The sequence below is a fragment of the Nicotiana tabacum genome, chromosome 11 (genome assembly GCF_000715075.1).
Source record: "Nicotiana tabacum cultivar K326 chromosome 11, ASM71507v2, whole genome shotgun sequence".
Lineage (NCBI taxonomy): Eukaryota > Viridiplantae > Streptophyta > Magnoliopsida > Solanales > Solanaceae > Nicotiana > Nicotiana tabacum.
In genome coordinates, this window is record NC_134090.1 from 119,176,872 (window position 1) to 119,203,533 (window position 26,662).

Genomic DNA, 26,662 nt, shown 5'->3' on the forward strand with positions numbered 1-26,662 from the left:
GCGTCAATGTTACATCATCCAGATAATGCTTATGTGGACCCTTTGCAGATTTAGGTCCGTGATCAACATGCTTACTGTAATATGGTGGAAGAAGAACTTGATGGGGATGCACGGTTCCATGATATCAAAGAATACATCAGTATGAGAGTGTATCCGCTACAGGCCACATGTGATCAGAAAAGAACAATCCCACGATTGGCAAGTGGATTTTTCTTTAGTGGAGGGATATTGTACAAAAGAACTCCAGATCTGGGATTGCTAAGATGCATAGATGCAAGATAGGCCAAAACTATCATGACCGAGGTACATTCCGGAGTTTGTGGACCGCATATGAGTGGGTACATTCTGGCAAAGAAGATTCTCCGAGCAGGTTACTATTGGCTCACTATGGAGCGGGATTGCATTAGTTTTGTGCGCAAATGTCATCAATGTCAAGTGCATGGATATTTGATTCATTCTCCGCCATCTGAATTACATACAATGTTTGCACCATGGCCTTTTGTTGCTTGGGGCATGGATGTCATTGGGCCAATCGAGCCAGCAGCATCAAACGGACACAGATTTATTCTGGTAGCCATAGATTATTTCACCAAGTGGGTTGAAGCAAAAACTTTCAAATATGTGACCAAAAAAGCAATGGTCGACTTTGTACATTCAAATATCATCTGTCGGTTTGGGATTCCGAAGGTAATCATCACGGATAATGGTGCTAATCTCAACAGTCATCTGATGATGGAGACATGTCAGCAGTTTAAGATTACACATCGCAATTCCACCCCATATCGCCCTAAGGCGAGTGGAGCAGTCGAGCCAGCCAACAAGAATATAAAGAAGATACTTCAAAAAATGGTGGAAGGTTCTCGACAGTGGCATGAAAAGCTGCCGTTTGCATTGCTGGGATATCGCACTACTGTCCGTACTTTAGTAGGGGCTACTCCTTATTTGTTGGTGTATGGCACGGAGGTAGTAATACCCGCAGAAATTGAAATCCTATCCCTTCGGATTGTTACTGAGGCAGAAATTGATGATGTTGAATTGGTCAAAACCCGCTTGGACCAATTAAGTCTGATTGATGAAAAGAGATTGGTGGCAGTATGTCATGGCCAATTGTACCAACAAAGAATGGCGAGAGCATATAACAAGAAGGTACGTCCACGGAAGTTCGAAGTGGGTCAACTAGTGTTGAGATGTATCTTGCCTCATCAAGCTGGAGCAAAAGGAATATTTTCCCCAAACTGGTAGGGGCCATTTGTTGTATCCAGAGTATTGTCCAATGACGCATTGTATTTGACAGATATAGAAGGCAAATGTGTAGAAATGGCTATCAATTCTGATGCAGTCAAAAGATACTATATATGATTTCCTTGTTTGATTGTACTTGTTTGTATTTGGCATATTTTCAAGATTGGAATGACGAAGGTGTTTTGTTCTTCCATCTAAACACTTTATCCCTTGTAACCCCTTTTTGAGCCTTATTTATTTTGTTTCATACCCCTCTTTCGGGATCGACGGCATAATTCAGAAACGCAAGTGCGGAGGATAAGTAAGTGAAAGGGAAAAGAAATAGTGAACAAGAAAGGAAAAGGAGAAGAAAAACGAAAAGAGAGAAGAAAGAGAAAGAAAAGAAAAGAAAAGAGAAAAGCAAAAAGGAAAAAAGAGAGAAAAGAAAAAGAAGAAGAAGAAAAGAAGAATAACAGAAGAAAAAGAGAGAAAGAAAAGAAAAAGAGAAAAGAAAAATCACAACAACGAAGTAATTTCTATAACATGAACTACGTTCGACCTGATTCCGTTTAAGGATACGTAGGCAGCCTCACAGTTCGGTCTCATCAAAACAAAATCCAAAAATCCCCATGCAAGAAACTAGGGCAGAAGTTGTGTTTGTTGGGAGAAACCTGATTCCGAAAGTTGTAACTTTAACCCATTTGAATTGTTTTGAGCCTTTTATACCCTTTCCTTCTAACCCTGTCCAAAAGTCGGCATTATGGTCCAAAGAAAGGCCTTCTGATCAGTCTTTGAGAAATGCCAAGTCGAGCAGGTAAATGTAATTCATGTCAGGGGCAACGCTCTAGTTTAAGCAGGAAAAATAAAAATGAGAGAGTCTTATTGGTGAAAACCTTCACAGGCACCGTAAGGCGACAGGAGTTGAGAGAAATAAAAATGAGAGAGTCTTATTGGTGAAAACCTTAACAGGAACCGTAAGGTGATGGGAGTAGAGAGAAATAAAATTGAGAGTCTTATTGGTGAAAACCTTCACAGGCACCGTAAGGCGACGAGAGTTGAGAGAAAAACGAGAGAGTCTTATTGGTGAAAACCCTCATGGGCACCGTAAGGCGAAAATGCGTCTAGAGATTAACGAATGAAAGAGGTCTGCTGGTGAAAACCTTTCAAGGCACCGCATGATGAACAAGGTTAAGGTTTGGGTAAGGTAATCAAGTCATGGAAATTCTGGGGCAATGAAGTACGACAACTGAAGGTTGATTGGTTGGACAGATTGGGCCGATTAATCCTAAATGCATGTCATGATCATTGGTACCAGATGTTCCACTCAGATAAGTTTCTTTTTCTTTTTCCTTTTGTAGCAGTCATCTGGTTTTGGATTCTTCTTATCCTTAACCCGCAGAGTCATTACATTTTATTTTTTGTTTGGGTATTTATCTAAAGATGTTTCAATGTCAGTCTTGTCCAAATCAAGTGAAAATGATTTCAAAGCTCACTACCAACTTCCAAAATTGCAAAAGCACGGAGTGGTCAAAGCATACCAAGGGTAACATGATGTAAGAGAGTGGTACAAAGAATCACCGGAAGTTTCATCGGTGGAATGGATTGGTAATGTCATGGGAGATGCAAAGGTTCAGATAAAAGGGTCAGAGGTAAAATAAAAACATGGGTATAGGACACTCGGTTCGTCAAATGGTCATGGAGTTTGAAAGTCAGTCAGAAAGTCAAAGCGGTTCAGGACCAGTTCGGGGAAGCCAGTCAGAACAAAACAATACAGCGGAAAGATCTTCAGCAAGAATGCCATCAGCTAACCACCATTTTAAACTGACAAGATTTTCTTTGATTGAAGCAGGGGCAGAAAATTTCGGTTGTTTCGGAGAAACCCTCCATAAAGAAAGGCAGTCACCAAACAGGTTTGATTTTTAATTTTCAGGACCCTCCTAGAAAATGGGACCTAGTTTAAAGTTCAGAAATAGCATAATTTAGCATAAATATATCCCAAAGGAATATAAGTTGGTTTAGAAGTTTGCATGTTCGAGATAGGACGCAATTAGGTGTTTCCAAGACCCTTTTGAATAATGAGACATAGCTTAAGATTTCGATTAGATAACAACATCTAGCGTATACTCTACTAGAGGGTAGTATAATTCAGACATGAAAGTTGTTACCCTTAAGATAAAATTTGACCTTTGATTTTCAGGACCCTCTTGGATAATGGGGAGTAGTTTAAAGGTTCTCTTAGATAACAACATTTAGCAGAAGTGACACCTGTAGAAGATATGACTTAGATTTAAAATTGTCGTTTAGTTAAGAGTTGTCAGGACCCCCCTGCATAATGGGACCTAGATTTCAAATTCTCAGTGATATTTGGTAATATGATTCAGTTTAACACTCACATATGTGCCTAGTTACCAAACTGGGGCAGGAAATTTTATTTGTTTTTGTCTATTTTGTTGAAATCAGGTATTCGCTTGGAGAACAAGGGAGTACCATTTAAGTTTAGCTGTCAAATTCTTTGCTTTGTTTATTTTAAAGTCAGGATCCCTCCTGGAGAGTAGGGAATACATTTCAAATTGAAGTCAGGAGCCCGCCTGGAGAGCAGGGAATACTTTCAAATGCAACAGTCAGGACCCCGCCTGGACAACAAGGGAGTACCATTCAAGTTTAGCTTTCAAATTCTTTGCTTTGTTTATTTTGAAGTCAGGTGCCCGCCTGGAGAGTAGGGATACATTTCAAGACGAGGTCAGGAGCCCGCTTGGAGAGCAGAGAATACTTTCAAATGGAGCATTCAGGAGCCCGCCTATAGAACAAGGGAGTACCATTTAAGCTTCAGCTTTCAAATTCTTCGCTTTGTTTATTTTTAAGTCAGGTGCCCGTCTGAAGAGCAGGGAATGCATTTCAAGTTAGCAGTCAGGAGCCCGCCTGGGTAGCATGGGAATACATTCACATTTTAAAGTCAGGAGCCCGCCTGGATAGCATGGGAAGACATATCAAGTTCAAATGTCAGGCACCCACCTGAAGAAGGGGAAAAACATCTCAGTTTACCATTCAAGGTGGCAACAAATGGATGTCTCCGAAAGAATGGAGAACAACAAGGCAACAAGAAGCACAAGATCAAGTTTGAAGATATAGATAGGACTTTTGTAATCCATAGATCATAGTCTAGTCTAGCTTCTTGTTTTATTTTGACATGGTGTAATAAGGAGGTTGAACAAGCAGTAGCAGCAGCAGCGGCAGTGAAATCCCAACTTCATGATAGTCCCAGCTACCAGACATTCCTGAACTACACTGACCTGATTCCTTTTCAGCCAAGGATATGTAGGCAACCTCAGAAGCAGGGTGCGGTTAAATCTTTCAAAAGTGCTTCCCACAGAGTATTCAGACGGGCAAAAATCGCTCGTATCCGCTTACTTTATCTTTGCACGAAAACTCTTCGTGTTTCCGAGCAAAGAGGGGCAGCTGTGAGCACGTGATTTTTTGCCAATATGTATTACTACAACAAATTCAAAACAAAATAATTTCTGTCAGTGTTTGCCATTTTGGGGATTTTCGTGGCATTTTCTGGTAACTGTTTGCATTTGTCTGTGCATTTTTATTTTATTTAATTAATGAAAATTGCAAAAAATATGTTGCATTTGCATTTAGGATTTAATTTTACATTTTAGGATTAATTGACAAATTAGTTATTTTATAAAAATGGGAAAAATCATAAAAATAGTTTATTTTGCACTTTTAATTTTGAATTTTGGTAAATTTTCCTTTAATTTGGTTTTTAATTATATGTAGTAACAATTATTTGGTTTAATTAAGTTAATATGGCAGGATAATTTGGTTTAGGGTTTAATTATGGTTTTAATTCCAATTTTGGAAAAAGAAAAAGAATTTTTAAAAGAAAAATGAAAAGGAAAAAAAAGAAGAAGGAAATAATAAAAAGGAAAATCTGGGCTAAAACCCATTTATTTGTCCTCAGCCCAAATGAATCGCCCCAATACCCAGCCCAAACCCGCCTCTACCCGGTCCATCCCCCAACTAAGTGAAACGACGTCATTTCATGGGTATCAGATCAGGATCGTTGAGGTTTTTTTGATCGGACGGTCCTAAAGCCCATGTCCCTTAGTATTTAATTGTCCAAAAGCCCTGTTCCCCCCGGTATCGTCTCTCAATCCCTCACCTCTTAGAGAACCCAAGCTTAACCCTAACGGAGCCGCCCCAATATCCACCACCGTCCATCGGCGGCGCCACCCCCAACCACTCCCAAAATAACACCGCATGACCATCAAGAGCCCCTCATTCCAAATCCCCACTCCGTTTGCCTCGAATCAAACCAGAACTTCTCGAATCTTGATCAGAAAAGAAGAACCCTAAAATCCCAAAGTCCAAATCAACGGGTGTGTTGAGGATTTTAGACTGTAATGGACTTTATTCGCGTATTTTCACATGAAAACACATGATTAAGGGCTACTCCGGTCAGGAATTTGAAAAGCCCTTCAAAGTTTGTCGAATCGGCTCCTGGCTGGTGTTAGGTATCTTCTTTATTCGTTTTGTTTATTTATTTATCTTTTGTGTTTTTGCTTCATCTCCTCTTCTGGGTTTTGTTTAGTTGTTCCGGAGTTTTGTTATTCATGCATGATTAGTTCGGGATCCTTTCTTAATTAGTTAATCGCCTAGAAGTTCAGTTAATTCCCTTTATTTGTGTCAGTTAATAGTAATTTAGTTAGGGTCTTAGTTTTGAAAATTGTTCCAGTACTTGGATGGTTCTATCTCTTAGAAGCTCATAGAATTTAGGGATGTTAATGTACGAATTGGGCTTTAGTCTATTGTTGACCCATCTCGCAAATGTAGCCCGTTTAATTTGGTCTATATCCTTGGGTTAATTTGACCCGTTTGGATTTTTGAAGTAATTTTCAAAGGGTTAATGGGTAAATTAGGTAATTGTTTAAGGAATATAGGGTGTAACTGCTTGGGAAGCTTCTGGGAAGCTGGGGGGGACTACTTTGCAAAAATAGAATTTAAACTAGGGGTGTTTAAGCTAAAATAAAAATTAAAAAGGGACCAAAGGGCAAAAATGAACTCTTAAGGCCCGCCCTAATGCCTTGCCTATAAAGGCATCTCTATCTTGCCTTTCAAGGCAGGGATTCAAGAGCTAAAATATAGACCCAAGAAACTAGGAAGAGCTAAAAATCTCTGAAAATTCTAGACGAAAAAATTCAGAAAAGGTACTGTTCCATTGAGTTCTTTGGCTAATTTATGAAGTTTTCTTGATGATACAACAAATCCTGACTAGTCAACCTTATAAATGGATTAAAATCAGCTTGGGTTGAAGTTTTCCTAGTCCATTGTTTGGATCGAATTGGTTTCTGGTTGTCTATTTCAACTTCTGCGTTTGAAATTCGATTTTTGGAGCTGATGGTCGTTTCTGTTGATCTGCTTTGCTGCTGACCCTTGCTTTTGCTATTGCATTGCTAATCTTCTTACCCTCTTTTATTTGTGATCTCAGGTACTTATTTAGCTCTTCTCAATGTAAAAACCTTGTGATATGGAAATCTGGAGGATTTGAAGCATGTTGGCCATTTGTTCTTATTGTAGGAGCTTAATTTTGTCTTTATTTGGAAACTTTAGTTTGTATATATTCATGTTTGTATGTTGGTCAGTGACAATGCTCCTTGAGGATGAGTTTGATTTGAAATAGACGTGAGGTTCAATTTTGGTCGAATGCTCGGTAACTTGAAAACCAATGATGTATAAATAGACTTTGTCATGACATTTAGTTTCGAATCTGCCTGAAAGCTTAAACATCATGTTCGTTTAGTTGAACCAACGATGAAGTTCTGCATATAACTTTAAGCAGCAACCCGCTTAATTAGATGATTGAATGACTAAAATCAGTAGATATGGTAGCCTCTGTACAGGAGCAATATGATTAACTGTGCTGTTATGAGACTGAAGTTGTTAAATTCCATCGCCTATTGTTAGTAATTGGAATTGGAACTCACGAGTGCTTCCATGATCGGATCATTATTGGGTGTTATCTAACTGGTTAATGATGAGTTAAAATGATTCCCTAGCTTGCTTGTACAGGTACTAGTCCCTTTCTTGGCTCATGTTGAATTCACTGGCAGCCTCAAACGGGGTAGGGATTCGATGATTGGTTCTTGACTCAACAGCTGCAAGGCTTAGAATTTGGGCTCACTTTGAGGCCCAGTTCGAAAAGTGTTTTCTTGTATCAAATTGGGTTGGCCCAATCACTTTATGTAATGAATTAAGTTTCCCTTACATAAACCTTCCTAGTTAGTTTGAATGGAACCTTTAACTACATTTAGTGTTAATTAATTAAGCCCATCAAATAGATTGGAGGTGAGTCATAATTAGATAACTCATAACTCATGGCCCTTCAAGCTATAGTTTGAATATCCTCTTAAAAATGGATTCGAGGCGCGCCACGCCAAGTTAAATGACAAATCACGTGGCCCTCTTTAATTATGTCTTTAAAATTATTTAGAATTCGAGGCATGCCATTTAGTAAATTTCCATGACCCTCACAAAGTTAAAAATGTGTAGTTGCTTTAGGTGCGATATTTTAATAAAGTTACTTCCCTAAATTTGGGTGCGCATTTATGTGACCCAAATCCAAATCTCAATGATGTTAAAGTATGTCAAGGACCACGGGTGCATTTATGTGACGTGGTTCGAGAAGTGTTTTAATAACGTTGCAATCTTCTTTAAATAATTAAATGAAGCGGTTAAAGAGTCAGAATTTGCACATAGGTTTAAAACTTTTTTAAAATCAAATAATTAAGCTGAATATAACAGTTGAGCGACCGTGCTAGAACAATGGAACTCGGGAATGCCTAACACCTTCTCCCGGGTTAACAGAATTCCTTATCCGGATTTCTGGTTCGCAGACTGTTAAACAGAGTCAAGCTTTTCCTCGATTCGGGATTCAACCGGTAACTTGGGACACCATAAATCTCCCAAGTGGCGACTCTGAACCTTTAAACAAATAAATCCCGTTTCGATTGTCCTTTAATTGAAAAAACTCCCTCTATACTCCTTTTTCGGGGGTGTAGTGAAAAACGAGGTGTGACAGCCAACCTCCGGCCCATGCACAATGGCGTGCGCCAGTCCTACAAAATACATACCCAGCTCCACAAAATGCCTATCCACCCCCAAGAGCCTACCGAAATCCCCCTGGAACAGGTTTCCGGCCCAATTATGCCACCAAGAATGAGAGGTTGCAGAAAAAGAAGACTTTTACTCCATTGGGAGAATCCTATACCAGTTTGTTCCGCAGGTTGAGACAATTGGGTATGCTGAGTCCGATTGAACCAAAATTGCCAAATCCTCCTCTGAGGAATCTTGATCACTCCGTGAGTCGCGAATATTGTTCTGGTGCCCCGGGGCACGACACAGAGAAGTGCTGACAATTGAAAATAGCTATTCAAGAGCTCATTGATACTAATCGGATTGAGGTTCAAGCTCCGGAGGCACCTAATATCAACCAGAACCCATTGCCAGCTCATCAAGAGACGAATATGATTGAGATAGTGCATAAGGAAGGGGAGCCTAAGAAGCTTTCGCAAACTATCATGATGATTCGGTCCAGTGATGTCAGGCCGTTCGAAAAGTCAACAAGTGAGAAGTCAGCAATCAAGTTGAATGGGCAAATAGTGAACCATCTGTGGTGGTCAAGAAGGGGTCCTCAAGTGACGTCGCAGGGAAACATGAAAGAGAGAAAGTGGTTGTGCTGGGAGTGGCAAACAAGCCTGTTGTAATTGTGGAAGGTGCCCGCATAGACCCTGTCATCATCAAGCCGGTAACTCAATTACCAATAGTCAATAGCAGGGCAGTCCCGTGGAATTATAAACGAGTGACAGTGACTTACAAGGGGAAAGAAGTTAAAGAAGAAGTAAGTGATACACATGGTTTGGCTCGATCGGGAAGATGCTTTGCCCCCGAAGAGTGGAGAATAGCTAAAAGTTCCAAAGACAACCCGGTATTGGCGAAGAAAGCTGTGACTGAGGAAGAAGCAGAGGAGTTCTTGAGAAAGATGAAAGTGCAGGATTATTCCATTGTGGAGCAGTTGAGGAAGACACCGGCCCAGATTTCATTATTGTCATTATTGATAAATTCAGAGGAGCACCGTCGGGCTTTGATGAAGATCCTGAATGAGGCCACGTTCCTAACAAAATCTCAGTAAACCACTTGGAAAAGATAGCTAACAAGATATTTGAGGTGAACAGAGTCACTTTTTCTGATGATGAGTTGCCCATGGAGGATACCGAGCAAAATAGAGCCCTCTATCTGACAGTGAAATGCGAAGACTCCGTGGTTACTCGGGTGCTGGTTGACAATGGTTACAGCACAAATATTTGCCCTCTCTCCACTCTGAACAAGTTGAAGATGGATGATGAAAGAATTCACAAGAACAATATCTGCGTTCGAGGATTCGACGGTGGAGGGAAAGATTTAGTCGGGGATATAGTGCTTGAGCTTACAATTGGGCCAGTTGAATTTACCATGGAGTTCCAGGTGCTCGATGTGGCTGTTTCTTACAATCTGTTGTTAGGTCGACCCTGAATTCATACTGCCAAAGCGGTCCCATGTACTCTGCATCAAATGGTCAAGTTTGAATGAGATAGACAGGAAATCGTTGTGCACGGCGAAGATAATTGGTATGTTCCCAGCGATGCCATTATTTCGTTCATAGAGTTCGAGGACGACAAAGGGCCATGAGTTTATCAGTTTTTTGACACGGTATCGGTAGAGAAAATTCCATAAGGGAAGTGCATTCCAACCCTGAGGGTAGCTTCCGTATCAGTCATGGTAGCTACCGAAATGTTGAAAAATGGTTTTGTACCGGGCAAGGGTTTGGGTGCATCTCTGCAAGGTATCGTACAGCCGGCGTCTCTCCCCAAAAACTTGAATACGTTTCATTTGGGATTCAAGCCCACAACTGCAGACGTGAAAAGAGCTAGAAAGTTGTAACAGAGGGCTTGGGTCCTCCCAAAGCCCATCCCACGGCTCTTCAGATCATTTGTTAGGCCTGGCACCAAGAAACGGCCAGTGGCAATAGTTCCTAGTTCAGTGTTTGATAGAGATTTGATTGAAAAGTTCGAGAGGTTATTCGTCGATGTGAACATGTTGGAAGCTAGAGAGGGCTCGAGTAAAGTGGATGTGCCGTCTGTTGGGCCCAGTGCAAAGATTAACAATTGGGAAGCTACTCCTCTCCCCACCAGGAAGGAGTTTCGGTAGTTTGCTTTGATTTTCTTTCAGTTTATCTGGATTATTCCAGGGTTGTAATTCAGATTCTATGTTCTGTCCGTTTGGATGTATAAACCTTGTTATCTTTAATTTCAATGAGATGCAATTTCTCTTTTTCTCTCTTCCTGATAGTTTTTTTTTGTTTTTCTTTTCTTCCTTGTACAGTTCTTTTTATGTTGGCTTCAATGATATGACATGCATGAGGAACCCCCTGCCTAGTCTTAAAAGCCAATCTAATTCTGAAATAGTAATTCAGGAAATAGAGTGTGATAATGAATCGAAATATGACGAGGATGAAGCCTTTGAAGAGATTAGTAAAGAATTAAACCATTTTGAAGAAAAACCCAAGCCTAACTTGAGTGATACAGAAGCAATCAATTTAGGGGACCAAGATAATATCCGGGAAACTAAAATAAGTGTCCATCTTGAAGCACAACTCAGAGAGGAGATAATTAAAGCACTATTCGAGTATAAAGGTGTTTTTGCATGGTCCTATGATGACATGCCGGGTCTAAGCACTGACTTGGTGGTTCACAAATTGCCCACTAACCCGGCATTCCCCCCCTGTCAAGCAGAAGTTGAGGAAATTTAAAACAGATATGAGTGTGAAGATTAAGGAAGATGTCACCAAATAGTTTGAGGCCAAGGTCATTTGGGTCACCCGGTATCCTACTTGGTTAGCCAATGTTGTTCCTGTGCCGAAGAAGGATGGCAAGACCAGGGTGTGTGTTGATTATCGAGATCTCAACAAGGCAAGTCCCAAGGATAACTTCCCATTGCCGAACATCCATATATTGATCGATAATTGTGCCAAACATGAGATTGGTTATTTTGTGGATTGTTATGCGGGCTACCACCAAATCTTAATGGATGAGGAGGAGACAGAAAAGATGATATTCATCACACCATGGGGAACATACTGCTATCGGGTCATGCCATTTGGTTTGAAAAATGTTGGGGCAACCTACATAAGGGAAATGACGACCATATTCCATGACATGATACACAGGGAGATGGAGGTTTATGTGGATGATGTGATTGTAAAGTCTAGAAAGCAGTCTGACAATGTCAGAGATCTGAGAAAGTTCTTCCAAAGGCTTCGCAGGTACAATCTCAAGCTCAATCCTGCAAAATGCGCATTCGGTGTTCCATCTGGAAGGTTGTTGGGATTCATAGTCAGTCGCTGAGGTATTGAATTAGACTCGTCAAAGATCAAAGCTATCCAGGAATTGCCACCCCCAAAGAATAAGACTAAGGTGATGAGTTTGTTGGGGAGATTGAATTACATCAGTAGGTTTATTGCTCAGCTCACGACAACTTGTGAGCCTATCTTCAAATTGTTAAAGAAAGATGTTGCGGTCAAGTGGACAGATGAATGTCAGGAAGCATTTGATAAGATAAAGGGGTACTTGTCAAACCCACCTTTGTTGGTCCCGCCAGAACCAGAGAGACCTTTGATTCTGTATTTGACAGTCTTGGACAATTCATTTGGTTGTGTGTTGGGTCAGCATGACATTACCGGCAGGAAGAAGCAGGCCATTTAGTATCTCAACAAGAAGTTCACATCTTACGAGGTTAAGTACACTCATCTTGAGAGGACGTGTTGCGCCCTCACTTGGGTGGCACAGAAGTTGAAGCACTATTTGTCATCTTACACTACTTATCTCATCTCTCATTTGGATCTGTTAAAGTATATCTTTCAGAAGCCTATGCCTACAGGGAGGCTCGCAAAGTGGAAGATTTTGCTCACAGAATTTGACATTGTCTACGTGACTCGGACTGCGATGAAAGCACAAGCATTGTCCGACCATTTGGCTGAGAATCCTGTGGATGAAGAATACAAACCTTTGAAGACCTATTTCCCTGATAAAAAGGTAATGCATATTGATGAATTGGAACAGATTGCAAAGCCAGGATGGAAACTTTTCTTTGATGGGGCTGCTAACTTGAAAGGCGTTGGGATAGGAGCGGTACTTGTTTCTGAAATAGGGTATCACTACCCTGTTATGGCTCAGCTTCGGTTCTACTGTACTAATAACATGGCTGAGTACGGGGCATGCATTTTGGGTTTCAGGATGGCTGTGGATATGGGTGTCCAGGAAGTCTTGGTCTTGGGTGACTCGGACCTTCTAGTGCATCAGATTCAGGGAGAATGGGAAACACGAGATTTAAAACTCATACTGTACCGACAATGCTTGCAGGATCTTTGTCAACGGTTCCAATCAATAGAGTTCAGGCATATTCCAAGGATTCATAATGAGGTCGCCGATGCTTTGGCTACTCTGGTGTCAATGTTGCACCATCCCGATAAGGCTCATATGGATCCTTTGCAGATTGAGATCCACTATCAGCATGCTTACTATAATGTGGTGGAAGAAAAGCTCGATGGAGAGCCTTGGTTTCACGATATCAAGGAGTATATCAGGATAGGGGTGTATCTAGTACAAGCCACAGGTGATCAAAAGAGAACAATTAGGCGGTTGGCAAGCGGTTTTTTCTTCAGCGGAGGGGTTCTGTACAAAAGGACTCCAGACCTTGGGCTGTTGAGATGCATAGACGCTAGGTAGGCTACAGCTATTATGACCGAAGTACATTCTGGAGTCTGTGGACCGCATATGAGTGGGTACGTGTTGGCAAAGAAGATTCTCCGAGCAGGTTATTATTGGCTCACTATGGAGCGGGACTGTATCAGTTTCGTGCGTAAATGTCATCAGTGCCAAGTGCATGGAGATCTGATTCATTCTCCCCATCTAAATTACACACGATGTCTGCACCATGGCCTTTTGTCGCCTGGGGCATAGATGTCATTGGGCCAATTGATCCATCATCATCAAATGGGCACAGGTTCATTCAAGTGGCCATTGACTATTTCACCAAGTGGGTAGAGGCTAAAACATTCAAGTCTGTGACCAAGAAAGCAGTGGTCGATTTTGTGCACTCAAATATCATTTGTCGGTTCGGGATCCCAAAGGTGATCATCACAGATAATGAGGCTAATCTCAATAGTTGTTTGATGAAATAGGTGTGTCAATAGTTTAAGATTACACATCGCAATTCCACCCCATATCGCCCCAATGTGAATGGAGTAGTCGAGGCAGCCAACAAGAATATAAAGAAGATACTTCGAAAAATGGTGGAGGGTTCTAGGAAATGGCATGAAAAGCTGCCATTTGCATTGCTGGGTTATTGCACTACTGTCCATACTTCAGTAGGGGTGACTCCTTATTTGTTGGTGTATGGCACTGAAGTAGTGATACCCGCAGAAGTGGAAATTACATCCCTTCGAATTTTCGCAGAGGCTGAGATCGATGATGATGAGTGGGTCAAAACCCTCTTGGAACAATTGAGTTTGATCGACGAGAAAAGATAAGCAGCAGTGTGTCATGACCAATTGTATCAATAAAGAATGGCAAGAGCATATAATAAGAAGGTGCGTCTACGGAAGTTTGAAGTAGGTCAGCAAGTGTTAAGACGTATCCTTCCACATCAGGCTAAGGCCAAAGGCAAGTTCGCTCTAAACCGGCAGGGGCCATTCATCGTAACTAGAGTGTTGTCAAATGGCTCTTTGTACTTAATAGATATAGAAGGCAATAGTGTAGAAATGGCCATCAATTCCGATGCGGTCAAGAGATACTATGTATGATTTTCCTTGGTTAATTTATATTTGTTTGTATTTGGCATATTTTTGAAGATTTGGAATGACGAAGGCATTTTGTTCTGCTATCTAAACACTTTATCCTTTGTTACCACCTTTGAGCCTTATTTTTTTTTTTTCATACACCTCTTTCGGAATCAGTAGCAAATATCAGAAACACAAGCGTAAAAGAAAAGAAAAGAATGAAAAAAATAGAAGAAAAAAGAGAGAGGGAAAGAAAAAGAAAGAGAGAAAAAAAAGAAAAAAAAGAAAAAAAAAAGAAGAAGAAAAAACCCACAACAAAAGAACAAAAAGAGAAAAGGAAGAAAGAAAGTAAAGATGAGAAAGAGGAAGAACAGAAAAGAAAATCACAACAACAAAGCAATTTCTACGTGATGAACTACGTTCGACCTGATTCCTTTTAAAGTTACGTAGGCAGCCTCACGGTTCAGTCTCATCGAAATAAAAATCCAAAAGTCCCCAAACAAGAAACTGGGGCAGAAGTTTTGGTTGTTGTCAGAAATCTGATTCTGAAAGTTGTAATTTTGAACCCATTCGAATTTTTTTGAGCCTTTGATATCCTTTCTTTCTAACCCTATCCAAAAGCCCACGTTACGGTCCAAAAAAAGACCTTCTGATCAGTCTTCGAGAGATTCCAATTCAAGCAAGTGGAGGTGATTCATATCAAGGGCAACACTCTGGTCCAAGCAGAAAATATTGAAAATGAGAGAGTCTTATTGGTGAAAACCCTCACGGGCACCTTGAGGAGAAAGTGAGTTGAGAGATAAACAAATGAGAGAGGCTTGTTGGTGAAAACCCTTCAAGGCACCGCAGGCCGAACAAGGTCAAGGTTTTGGTGAAGAAATCAGGTCATGGAAATTCCGGGGCAACAAGTATGGAAACTGAAAGTTGTTTGGTTGGACAGATTGGGCCGATTAATTCGAAATGCATGTCATGATCATTGGTTCCAGTTGCTCCACTCAGATAAGTCCCTTTTATTTTTCCCCTTCAGAAAGTCTTCCCGTGTTGGATTTTGCTTATCCTTAACTCTGAAAGTCATTGCATTTCACTTCTTTTGGGTTTATTTCTCTAAGATGTTCCCAATGTCAGTTCTGTTTAAGCAAATAAGAAGGAATTTCAAAGCCTACTACCAACTTCCAAAGTTGCACAAGGCGCAGGGCAGCCAAGGCATTGCTATAGGTAGTATGACGTGAAATGGGACATAAGGTGCCAGTGAAAGTTCCATCGACAGAATGATTCAGTAATTTCATGGGAGATGCAGAAGTTTAGTTAAAGGGGTTAGAGGTGAAACAACGGTTCGGGTATAGAACATTCGGGTCATCCGAGGTCACGTGGATTGAAAATCAGTCAGAAAGCCAAGCGGTTCAGGGCCAGTTTGTGGAAGCCAGTCAAAACAAAACAATACGGCGGAAAGACTTTTAGCAAAGAATGCCATCAACTAACCACCACATTTTATGCTAAATATTTTTCTTTGATTGAAACAGGGGCAGAATGTTTCGTTTGTTTCGGGGAAACCCTCCATAAGGAAAGGCAAGCACCAGACAGGTTTGACCTTAAACTCTCAGGACCCTCCTGGATAATGGGATTTCATTTGAAGTTTGCAGGACCCGCCTGGATAATGGGATTTCATTTGAAGTTTCAGGACCCTCCCGAAAAATGGGACCTAGTTTGAAATTCAAAACAATCATGAGTAGTAAAATCTAGCATAAATGTAACCCAAAGGAATGTAAGATGGTTTCAAAGTTTGCATGTTTGAGATAGGATTCAAGTAGGAGTTTTCAGGGCCCTCCTGAATAATGGGACCTAGCTTTAAGATTTCCATTAGATAACAAGATGTACCGTAAGTTCTGTTGTAGGGCAGCATAATTCGGCAAAAAAGATTTGTCACTCTTAAGATATGATTTGACATTTGATTTTTAGGACCCTTCTGGATAATGGGATTTAGTTTTAAGTGTTCAGGACCCTCCTGGATAATGGGATTTAGTTTTAGGCGTTCAGGACCCGCCTGGATAATGGGATTTAGTTTTAGGTGGTTAGGACCCGCCTTGATAATGGGATTTAGTTTTAGGTGTTCAGGACCCTCCTGGATAATGGAATTTAATTTTTAAAATTTCAGGGCCCTCCTGGATAATGGGATTTAATTTTAAAATTTTAGGGCCCTCCTGGATAATGGGGTTTAATCTTAAAGATTCTCAGGACCCTCCTGGACAATGAGACGTAGTTAAAATTCAAAACGTTCATGAGTAACAAGATCTAGCTAGGCTCTACCTTGAGGAAATATAAGTTTGTCTTTGAAGTTTTCATGCTTAGGATAAGATTCAATTTGAAATTTTAAGGACCCTGTGGGACTTAGTTTAATACCTCCCTTAGATGCTAAGATTTAGCATAAGTTTCACCGTTAGGAAGTTGAATTTAGCTCTAAAATTTTCACCCTTAAGATGAGATTTGATTTTAAATTTCAGGACCCTCCTGGATAATGGGATTTAGTTTTAGGTATTCAGGACCCGCCTGGATAATGGGATTTAGTTTTAGGTGTTCAGGACCCGCCTGGATAATGGGATTTAATTTTTTGTTGTCAGGACCCTCCTGGATAATGGGATGTAGTTTAAGACTTTCTTAGATAACAAGATGTAGCAGGAGTAACACCTTTAAAAGATATGATTTAGATTTTTAAAGCCGTCATTTAACTAGGAGTTTTCAGGACCCTTATGGATAATGAGATTTAGCTTTCAAATTCATAGAGATATTTGGTAACATGATTCAATGCGCCCAGCATCAAACCGGGGCAAACGTTTTCTTTGTTTTGTTTATTTTGTGGAAATCAGGCACCCACCTGGAGAACAAGGGAATACAGTTCAAGTTTTTGGCAATCAGGTTCCCACCTGAAGAACATGGGAATATATCTCAAATTCAGTAATCAGGCGCCCACCTGAAGAACAAGGGAATACATTTCAAGATTTGGTAATTAGGCGCCCATCTGGAGAATAAGGGAATACATTTCAAGTTTAGCAATTAGGCGCCCACCTGGAGAACAAGGGAATACATTTCAAGTTCAGCAATCAGGCTCCCACCTGGAGAACAAGGGAATACATTTCAAGTTCAGTAATCAGGCTCCCACCTAGAGAATAAGGGAATACATTTCAAGTTCAACAATCAGGCGCCCACCTGGAGAACAAGGGAATACATTTCAAGTTCAGCAATCAAGCGCCCACCTGGAGAACAATGGAATATATTTCAAGTTCAGCAATTAGGCGCCCGCCTGGAGAACAAGAGAATACATTCAAGTTTCAGCAATCAGGCATCCACCTGAAGAAAGGGAAACATCTAAGATTACAATTCAAGGCGACAACAAGGGGATTCCACCAGGAGAATACCAGTCAACAAGGCAACAAGAACCATAAGAGCAAGTTTGAATATATAGATAGGATTTGGTAATGCATAGATCATAGTCTAGTCTAGCTTCTTTTCATTTTATCATGGTGTAATAAGGGGGTTCAGTAAGCAGTAGCAGCAACAACAACAACAGTGAAATCACAGATTCATGGTAGTCCTAGCTACCAAAACTTTCCGAACTACACTGATCTGATTCCTTTATAGACAAGGATATGTAGGCAACTCGGAAGCAAGGTACAGTCAAATCTTTCAAAAATGCTTCCCACGAAGTATTCAAGCGGGCAAAAATCGCTCGTATCCGCTTACCTTATCTTTGCACGAAAACTCTTCGTGTTTCCGAGAAAAGAGGCACATCTGTGAGCACGTGATTTTTGCCCTATATGAACTACTCCCATAAATTCCATAAAAAAATAAACTTTTCCCATTATTTGCAATTTCGTAGATTTTTGTAGCACTTTGTTAATTATTTGCATTTGTCTATGCATGTTTATTTTATTTGATTCATGAAAATACAAAGAAATATAGTGCCTTTGCATTTATGATTTAATTGTTGCATTTTAAATCAATTAGTAATTTAGTTGTGTTACAAAAAATAGGAAAATCACAAAAGAATAACTCATTTTGCATTTAACTTCAAATTTTGTGGTTTCATTTTTAATTTGGTAATTAATTAGTTGTGGTAAGTATTATTTTGAGTAATTAATCTAATTTGGTAGGATAATTTGGTTTAGAAATTAATTTAGATTTTAATTTTTGAAAAGAAAAGAACATTTGAAAAGAAAAAAAAGGAGAAAGAAAGGAAAAGGATTTGAAGAATAAGTCTTGTTGGACTGTCTAATTAATTCCCCATCGGCCCAAATCATATCCCCCCATTAACTCATCCAAACCAGGCACAATTACGCCATAACCCGGTCCAAGTGGTCAGCCATGGAGGCCGTTGAAACGACGTAGTATGGGACAATACTCTGTCGTTTTAAGTTCATTGGGGCTAAATCGATCTCAGCCCTTCAGTTTTCATCATCCAACGACTGTGAGGCACCCTATCATTTTAATTAAACTGTCTTAACCCCAGAAGAACCTCGTATCTCCATCTCTCTCATCTTCAACCCTAGACCCGCCGCCTTGAACCCTTTCACCATGCAAAATCTGACCATGCAACCATCACCCATCCCTGAACCCCAATCCACCACCATTTCTTCCCAAATCCTCACAAAATTGGGTCAATTTCAAATCTGAAAAAGAAGAAATGAAAATCCTGCAAGCTTTCGAGTTTTCTATGATCGATGCGGCTTGAAACTAGTATTGTTCATTTGTTCTAAAACAAAACATGCGGGTAATACCAGTTTCGGGTCAAATCAAAGTCGCCTGAGGTTGTCAAGTCTTGTCCGTGTGTCCATCTAGGTATTCTCGTTCTTTTCTCCTTCGTTTCCGTCTTCTATTTTGTTCGTGTACTCGCCTCCTTCTGTTTCTTCTCTTTTCTGTCTTTTAAAGGTTTTAAGTCATTTTGTGTGCATATCTGTGATTCTGAATCGTTCTTCTCTTTAATTTAAGTTTATTTCAAGTTCATTGAAGTAGGAATTAGCATATCAACATCTTGGTATAATTTGATTGAATAGTTGGTCCAATTGCTCTAAATTAATGTTTCCGAGCACCTCTATTGAAAGTTTTGTTTGTTTAAAAGGTTCCGACTAAGTTCAGAATTGGAAATTCATGTTTGGTCTATAGTATTCAGGCCCATGGGTTGGGTGAGGTTTTTGCTTTAAGATGACCCATATATTTTGGTTCATGAAGGTAAATGGTAGTTGTTTAAGGGGTAGTTTGGGTATTTGGTTGAGGGTGTAAGCACGTGATTTTTGCCCTATATGAGAATTACTCCCAAAAAATTCAAAAATAAAATGATTTTTCTTTGGTGTGCAATTTTGTGATATTTTGTGATATTTTGAATAATTATTTGTATTTGTCTGTGCATGTTTATTTGCTAAATTAATAAAAAAAACAAAAATATGTCGTATTTTGCATGTAGGATTTAATTCTACAATTGTTAGTAATTAAATTTGTTTTACAAAAATTAAAAATTACAAAAAATAGGCATCGTTTGCATTTTTAGCATTTAATGTCCAAATATACAATTTCATGCTTAATTATTATTTAATTGTGCGTTAATTGTTATTGGGAGTTAATTTGCGCTTTTATAACTTAATTTAGTTCTCAATAATAGTTTAAGTATTTTTATTATTTAGTTTTAGAAAAATAAAATAAGAAAAGAGAGCGAAAATATAAAGAAAGTCGGAATTGGGCCTCTTCTTCAATTTCAAGCCACAGGCCCAAAAAATGGCCCAGTCTTCCCTACGACCCAGTCCATTTCGAACTAGGTCGACCCAGTACATAACCCAAAAGACCCAAACCCCTTTGTCTTACATTTTACAAAACAAAACAAAAACAAAATCAAGAAAACCCTAACCTAAACACTAAACTACCGCCCCCCCTTTCTTATCTATCTTTCTTCTTCTTCTTCTTCTTCTTCCTCAAGAAAGACAAGCTCCATCAATGGCTACTTCACCATCTCCACCACAACCACCCCTACGACCTAGCTTCCTAGCTTCCCGTCCAAACACCACCGAACGACACAACCTCCTTCACGTTCAAACGACCCCAGCCCTATCCGCCATTGATGAAGCTCGTCGAGCTCAAGCTCGTTGAGCTCGACGTCTATGTCGCTGTTGCTTCTGTCTCAACCAAACAACCAAACGAACACAGCCTCAACGAGTCAGCTATTGTTCGAAGCTCCCATCGCCGCTGCTCGTCACGGCCAAGCTCGCACGCTGCCATCGGGAGCAGTCCATTTCGCCATAGACGTCGTCGACCAGTTGCTTCTGCTTGCTGCGTCGACCAGCTTCACTGCTTCATCTTCCTCCTCGACGAACAGCTGCTCGACGTCCTTAAGCCAAATAGACCCATCGAGCTGCTGCTTCTGCTTCACTCGATCTCCTTCACGAACACAACCAGTCGCCGCTGTTTCGTCTTCTTCGCTGCTGCGTACTGCCGTCGACGACCCCATGAGTCTGCCGTTTGGTTGCTCACCATTGTACTGTTGTTGACGATGCAAGGCAGTCCGGTTAAAGTCCGGCAAAGGTCGAGGGTTTTTCGTTGAGTCAAGATCCTGTACGTCGTGAGTTCATCGTCAAGTTCGTTGTTTGTTTGGTCGTTGTTCGTCGTTTCGATCCGGTTAGTAGTTTTTGAGTTTTATTTTGTCCGTATTTTGTTTTGATATTTTCGAATCTAAAATCAACAAATGTTTGTTTTGTTTATCGTTTGAATTAATTTTTAGTTCATGTTCATGTGTTGTTTGTTAAATTAATTTTCATATTTCAAAATGGAAGTTTAATTAGTTGTTTTCATGTTTATTTCATGTTTGTATTATTGTTTAAGTGAATATTTGTTAGTTTAATATTAGTTAGATACAAATTGAAGTTTAATTAATTGTTTCTTCAATTTGTTTCATGTATTTTATGTATTTTTCGGAAATTGTTAATATTGTTAAGTTCAAGTTTAAATTCATAATTGTTTCTTCGTAGGTTTTGTTTTGTCATTTGCCTAAAAGAATTTAGTTGTAATAAGGGAAGTATGTTGGTTTTAATTATTTGAATCTGTCGTTTTTATTTTTAGATTTAATTCATGTTCATATTATGTTTGTTTGATCTTGAATCCGAAAGTGTGTATAGTTTGATTTCTTGTTTACCATTTATGATTATTTCTTGAATTGGTCTCATAATCTTGTTTAAGTTTAATATAGGAATTGTTTGTTGTAATGTTGTTGTAGTTAATTTTAAGTTCAATATTATTGAATTTAGAAATCTAAATATACTTGTTTGTTGTTGTTGTTGAATCCGAAAATAGGATTGTTTGTTGCTAAAATATTGTTCAATCAAATTTTAGTTGTTCTTTGTTGTTCAATTTGTGTTCATGTGATTTGTTGTTGAAATGTTGTTGAAATCATGTTCATGTGATTTGTTGTTGAAATGTTGAGATGTTCATGAAATTTGTTGTTTGAACATTGTTAGAAATTAATCATATTGTCTATATTTTGGTTAAGTTTGATTAATTGATGTGTTATAGCTGATGGGTAGTTTGGTAATTTGTAGTACGTTCGGGGGTAAAATAGTAATTTGTAATAAGGTTGGAGGGGTAGTTTAGGAATTGTACATTTTGTAATTGTTTATATGAAGCATGGGGGACAAAATAAAATGGGGTGGGTTGTGATATGGTTATTTAATATAAAGGGGGACAAGACAAAATTTAGTGGGGGGAATCTTGCATTATTTTATATTAGGCATGGGGGACAAAATATAATGGGGTGGTGTGATATGTTTATTTAATGTAATGGGGATGAGTGGGAAGATAATGGGTTTGGTAGAGAAAAAGTATTGGTTTTAATTAATTGAAAGTTTTATGAGATGAGTTATATATATGAAGTCTTGAAATCAGATTTATAACAGACAGAACACACGAGAGAAGAAAAAATACACATACAGATAGAGAGAAAAAATGGACAGAGAATAGAAGAGAGAAAAAAGTGCTGAACATTTAAGAGAAAGAAAAATTCCGAAAAATATTTAAGCTTTCAAAATAAAAATAAAAACTAAAAAATCTTCTGCTTTCTTTCTTTGTTTGAAATTAGTATTAATGGTTGTTGTTTCATTCAAAGCTTAAAGCTTTTGTTTTTGGAATTACTACTCCACCGGTCTGTTACTGGGTTATTACTGTTGCTGGGCAGTTGTTGCTGTTGTACTGTTATTACTGCTGCTGATTCTCATCTTCATTTTCTTTTGCTTCCAATATCAGGTATATATTTTAAATTCATGTCATGAAAAGCTTCAACATGGCAAGTAAATGAAGTTTGGAATTATAAGGATGTCTTCTACTCATTTAAATTTTATTAGTTTAAGTTTCAGTTTTGTTTTAGTTGGTTAATATAGTATTATACTTGACATGATAAACTGTTAACTAATTAACCTTCTGGAGTAGTGAATTCCACGATAATCTTATGAAAATAATCGTCATTCCTCTCTTCAGGCGGGCTCCTGACTTCAACCAATACATCGCCATTCCTTTCTTTAGGTTAGCAAGATTTCAACAACTTTTAAAAACGCCTTTCCTCTCTTCAGGCGGGCTCCTGACTTCAACAACAACTTTGAAAATAATCGCCATTCCTCTCTTCAGGCGGGCTCCTGACTTCAACCAATACATCGCCATTCCTTTCTTTAAGTTGGCAAGATTTCAACAACTTTTAAAAAAAACGCCTTTCCTCTCTTCAGGCGGGCTCCTGACTTCAACCACAACTTTGAAAATAATCGTCATTCCTCTCTTCAGGCGGGCTCCTGACTTCAACCAATACATTCGCCATTCCTTTCTTTAGGTTAGCAAGATTTCAACAACTTTTAAAAACGCCTTTCCTCTCTTCAGGCGGGCTCCTGACTTCAACAACAACTTTGAAAATAATCGCCATTCCTCTCTTCAGGCGGGCTCCTGACTTCAACCAATACATCGCCATTCTATTCTTCAGGGGGGCTCCTGATTTCAACCAATAAATCGCCATTCTATTCTTTAGGGGGCTCCTGACTTCAACCAATTTTTTCAATTCAAACTTCTTTTTTTTTTTCAAATTATCCTAGGAGAAAATTCATCAAACTAGGATTTGATATCTTATCTTAGGAGAAAGATTCATCGGACTAAGATTTGATATCTTATCTTGGGAGAAAAATTTCATCAGACCAAGATTTTGACTCTAGGAGAAAAATCGTCAGACTAGGTCCATTTTGTTGTGATCTTAGGAGAAAGATTCATCCGACTAAGATTTTATTATATTATCTTGGGAGAAAAATTTCATCAGACCAAGATTTTGACTCTAGGAGATAAATCGTCAGACTAGGTCCATTTTGTTGTGATCTTAGGAGAAAGATTCATCTGACTAAGATTTGATATCTTATCTTGGGAGAAAAATTTCATCAGACCAAGATTTTGACTCTAGGAGATAAATCGTCAGACTAGGTACATTTTGTTGTGATCTTAGGAGAAAGATTCATCTGACTAAGATTTGATATCTTATCTTGGGAGAAAAATTTCATCAGACCAAGATTTTGACTCTAGGAGATAAATCGTCAGACTAGGTACATTTTGTTGTGATCTTAGGAGAAAGATTCATCTGACTAAGATTTGATATCTTATCTTGGGAGAAAAATTTCATCAGACCAAGATTTTGACTCTAGGAGATAAATCGTCAGACTAGGTCCATTTTGTTATGATCTTAGGAGAAAGATTCATCAGACTAAGATTTTATTATATTATCTTGGGAGAAAAATTTCATCAGACCAAGATTTTGACTCTAGGAGATAAATCGTCAGACTAGGTCCATTTTGTTGTGATCTTAGGAGAAAGATTCATCCGACTAAGATTTTATTATATTATCTTGGGAGAAAAATTTCATCAGACCAAGATTTTAAATCTAGGAGATAAATCGTCAGACTAGGTCCATTTTGTTGTGATCTTAGGAGAAAGATTCATCCGACTAAGATTTTATTATATTATCTTGGGAGAAAAATTTCATCAGACCAAGATTTTGACTCTAGGAGATAAATCGTCAGACTAGGTCCATTTGTTGTGATCTTAGGAGAAAGATTCATCCGACTAAGATTTGATATCTTATCTTGGGAGAAAATTTCATCAGACCAAGATTTTGACTCTAGGAGATAAATCGTCAGACTAGGTCCATTTTGTTGTGATCTTAGGAGAAAGATTCATCCGACTAAGATTTTATCTTGGGAGAAAAAATTCATCAGACCAAGATTTTGACTCTAGGAGATAAATCGTCAGACTAGGTCCATTTTGTTGTGATCTTAGGAGAAAGATTCATCTGACTAAGATTTGATATCTTATCTTGGGAGAAAAATTTCATCAGACCAAGATTTTGACTCTAGGAGATAAATCGTCAGACTAGGTCCATTTTGTTATGATCTTAGGAGAAAGATTCATCAGACTAAGATTTTATTATATTATCTTGGGAGAAAAATTTCATCAGACCAAGATTTTGACTCTAGGAGATAAATCGTCAGACTAGGTACATTTTGTTGTGATCTTAGGAGAAAGATTCATCTGACTAAGATTTGATATCTTATCTTGGGAGAAAAATTTCATCAGACCAAGATTTTGACTCTAGGAGATAAATCGTCAGACTAGGTCCATTTTGTTATGATCTTAGGAGAAAGATTCATCAGACTAAGATTTTATTATATTATCTTGGGAGAAAAATTTCATCAGACCAAGATTTTGACTCTAGGAGATAAATCGTCAGACTAGGTCCATTTTGTTGTGATCTTAGGAGAAAGATTCATCCGACTAAGATTTTATTATATTATCTTGGGAGAAAAATTTCATCAGACCAAGATTTTAACTCTAGGAGATAAATCGTCAGACTAGGTCCATTTTGTTGTGATCTTAGGAGAAAGATTCATCCGACTAAGATTTTATTATATTATCTTGGGAGAAAAATTTCATCAGACCAAGATTTTAACTCTAGGAGATAAATCGTCAGACTAGGTCCATTTTGTTGTGATCTTAGGAGAAAGATTCATCCGACTAAGATTTTATTATATTATCTTGGGAGAAAAGTTTCATCAGACCAAGATTTTGACTCTAGGAGATAAATCGTCAGACTAGGTCCATTTGTTGTGATCTTAGGAGAAAGATTCATCCGACTAAGATTTGATATTTTATCTTGGGAGAAAAATTTCATCAGACCAAGATTTTGACTCTAGGAGATAAATCGTCAGACTAGGTCCATTTTGTTATGATCTTAGGAGAAAGATTCATCCGACTAAGATTTTATTATATTATCTTGGGAGAAAAATTTCATCAGACCAAGATTTTGACTCTAGGAGATAAATCGTCAGACTAGGTCCATTTTGTTGTGATCTTAGGAGAAAGATTCATCTGACTAAGATTTGATATCTTATCTTGGGAGAAAAATTTCATCAGACCAAGATTTTGACTCTAGGAGATAAATCGTCAGACTAGGTACATTTTGTTGTGATCTTAGGAGAAAGATTCATCTGACTAAGATTTGATATCTTATCTTGGGAGAAAAATTTCATCAGACCAAGATTTTGACTCTAGGAGATAAATCGTCAGACTAGGTACATTTTGTTGTGATCTTAGGAGAAAGATTCATCTGACTAAGATTTGATATCTTATCTTGGGAGAAAAATTTCATCAGACCAAGATTTTGACTCTAGGAGATAAATCGTCAGACTAGGTCCATTTTGTTATGATCTTAGGAGAAAGATTCATCAGACTAAGATTTTATTATATTATCTTGGGAGAAAAATTTCATCAGACCAAGATTTTGACTCTAGGAGATAAATCGTCAGACTAGGTCCATTTTGTTGTGATCTTAGGAGAAAGATTCATCCGACTAAGATTTTATTATATTATCTTGGGAGAAAAATTTCATCAGACCAAGATTTTAACTCTAGGAGATAAATCGTCAGACTAGGTCCATTTTGTTGTGATCTTAGGAGAAAGATTCATCTGACTAAGATTTGATATCTTATCTTGGGAGAAAAATTTCATCAGACCAAGATTTTGACTCTAGGAGAAAAATCGTCAGACTAGGTCCATTTTGTTGTGATCTTAGGAGAAAGATTCATCCGACTAAGATTTTATTATATTATCTTGGGAGAAAAATTTCATCAGACCAAGATTTTGACTCTAGGAGATAAATCGTCAGACTAGGTCCATTTTGTTGTGATCTTAGGAGAAAGATTCATCTGACTAAGATTTGATATCTTATCTTGGGAGAAAAATTTCATCAGACCAAGATTTTGACTCTAGGAGATAAATCGTCAGACTAGGTACATTTTGTTGTGATCTTAGGAGAAAGATTCATCTGACTAAGATTTGATATCTTATCTTGGGAGAAAAATTTCATCAGACCAAGATTTTGACTCTAGGAGATAAATCGTCAGACTAGGTACATTTTGTTGTGATCTTAGGAGAAAGATTCATCTGACTAAGATTTGATATCTTATCTTGGGAGAAAAATTTCATCAGACCAAGATTTTGACTCTAGGAGATAAATCG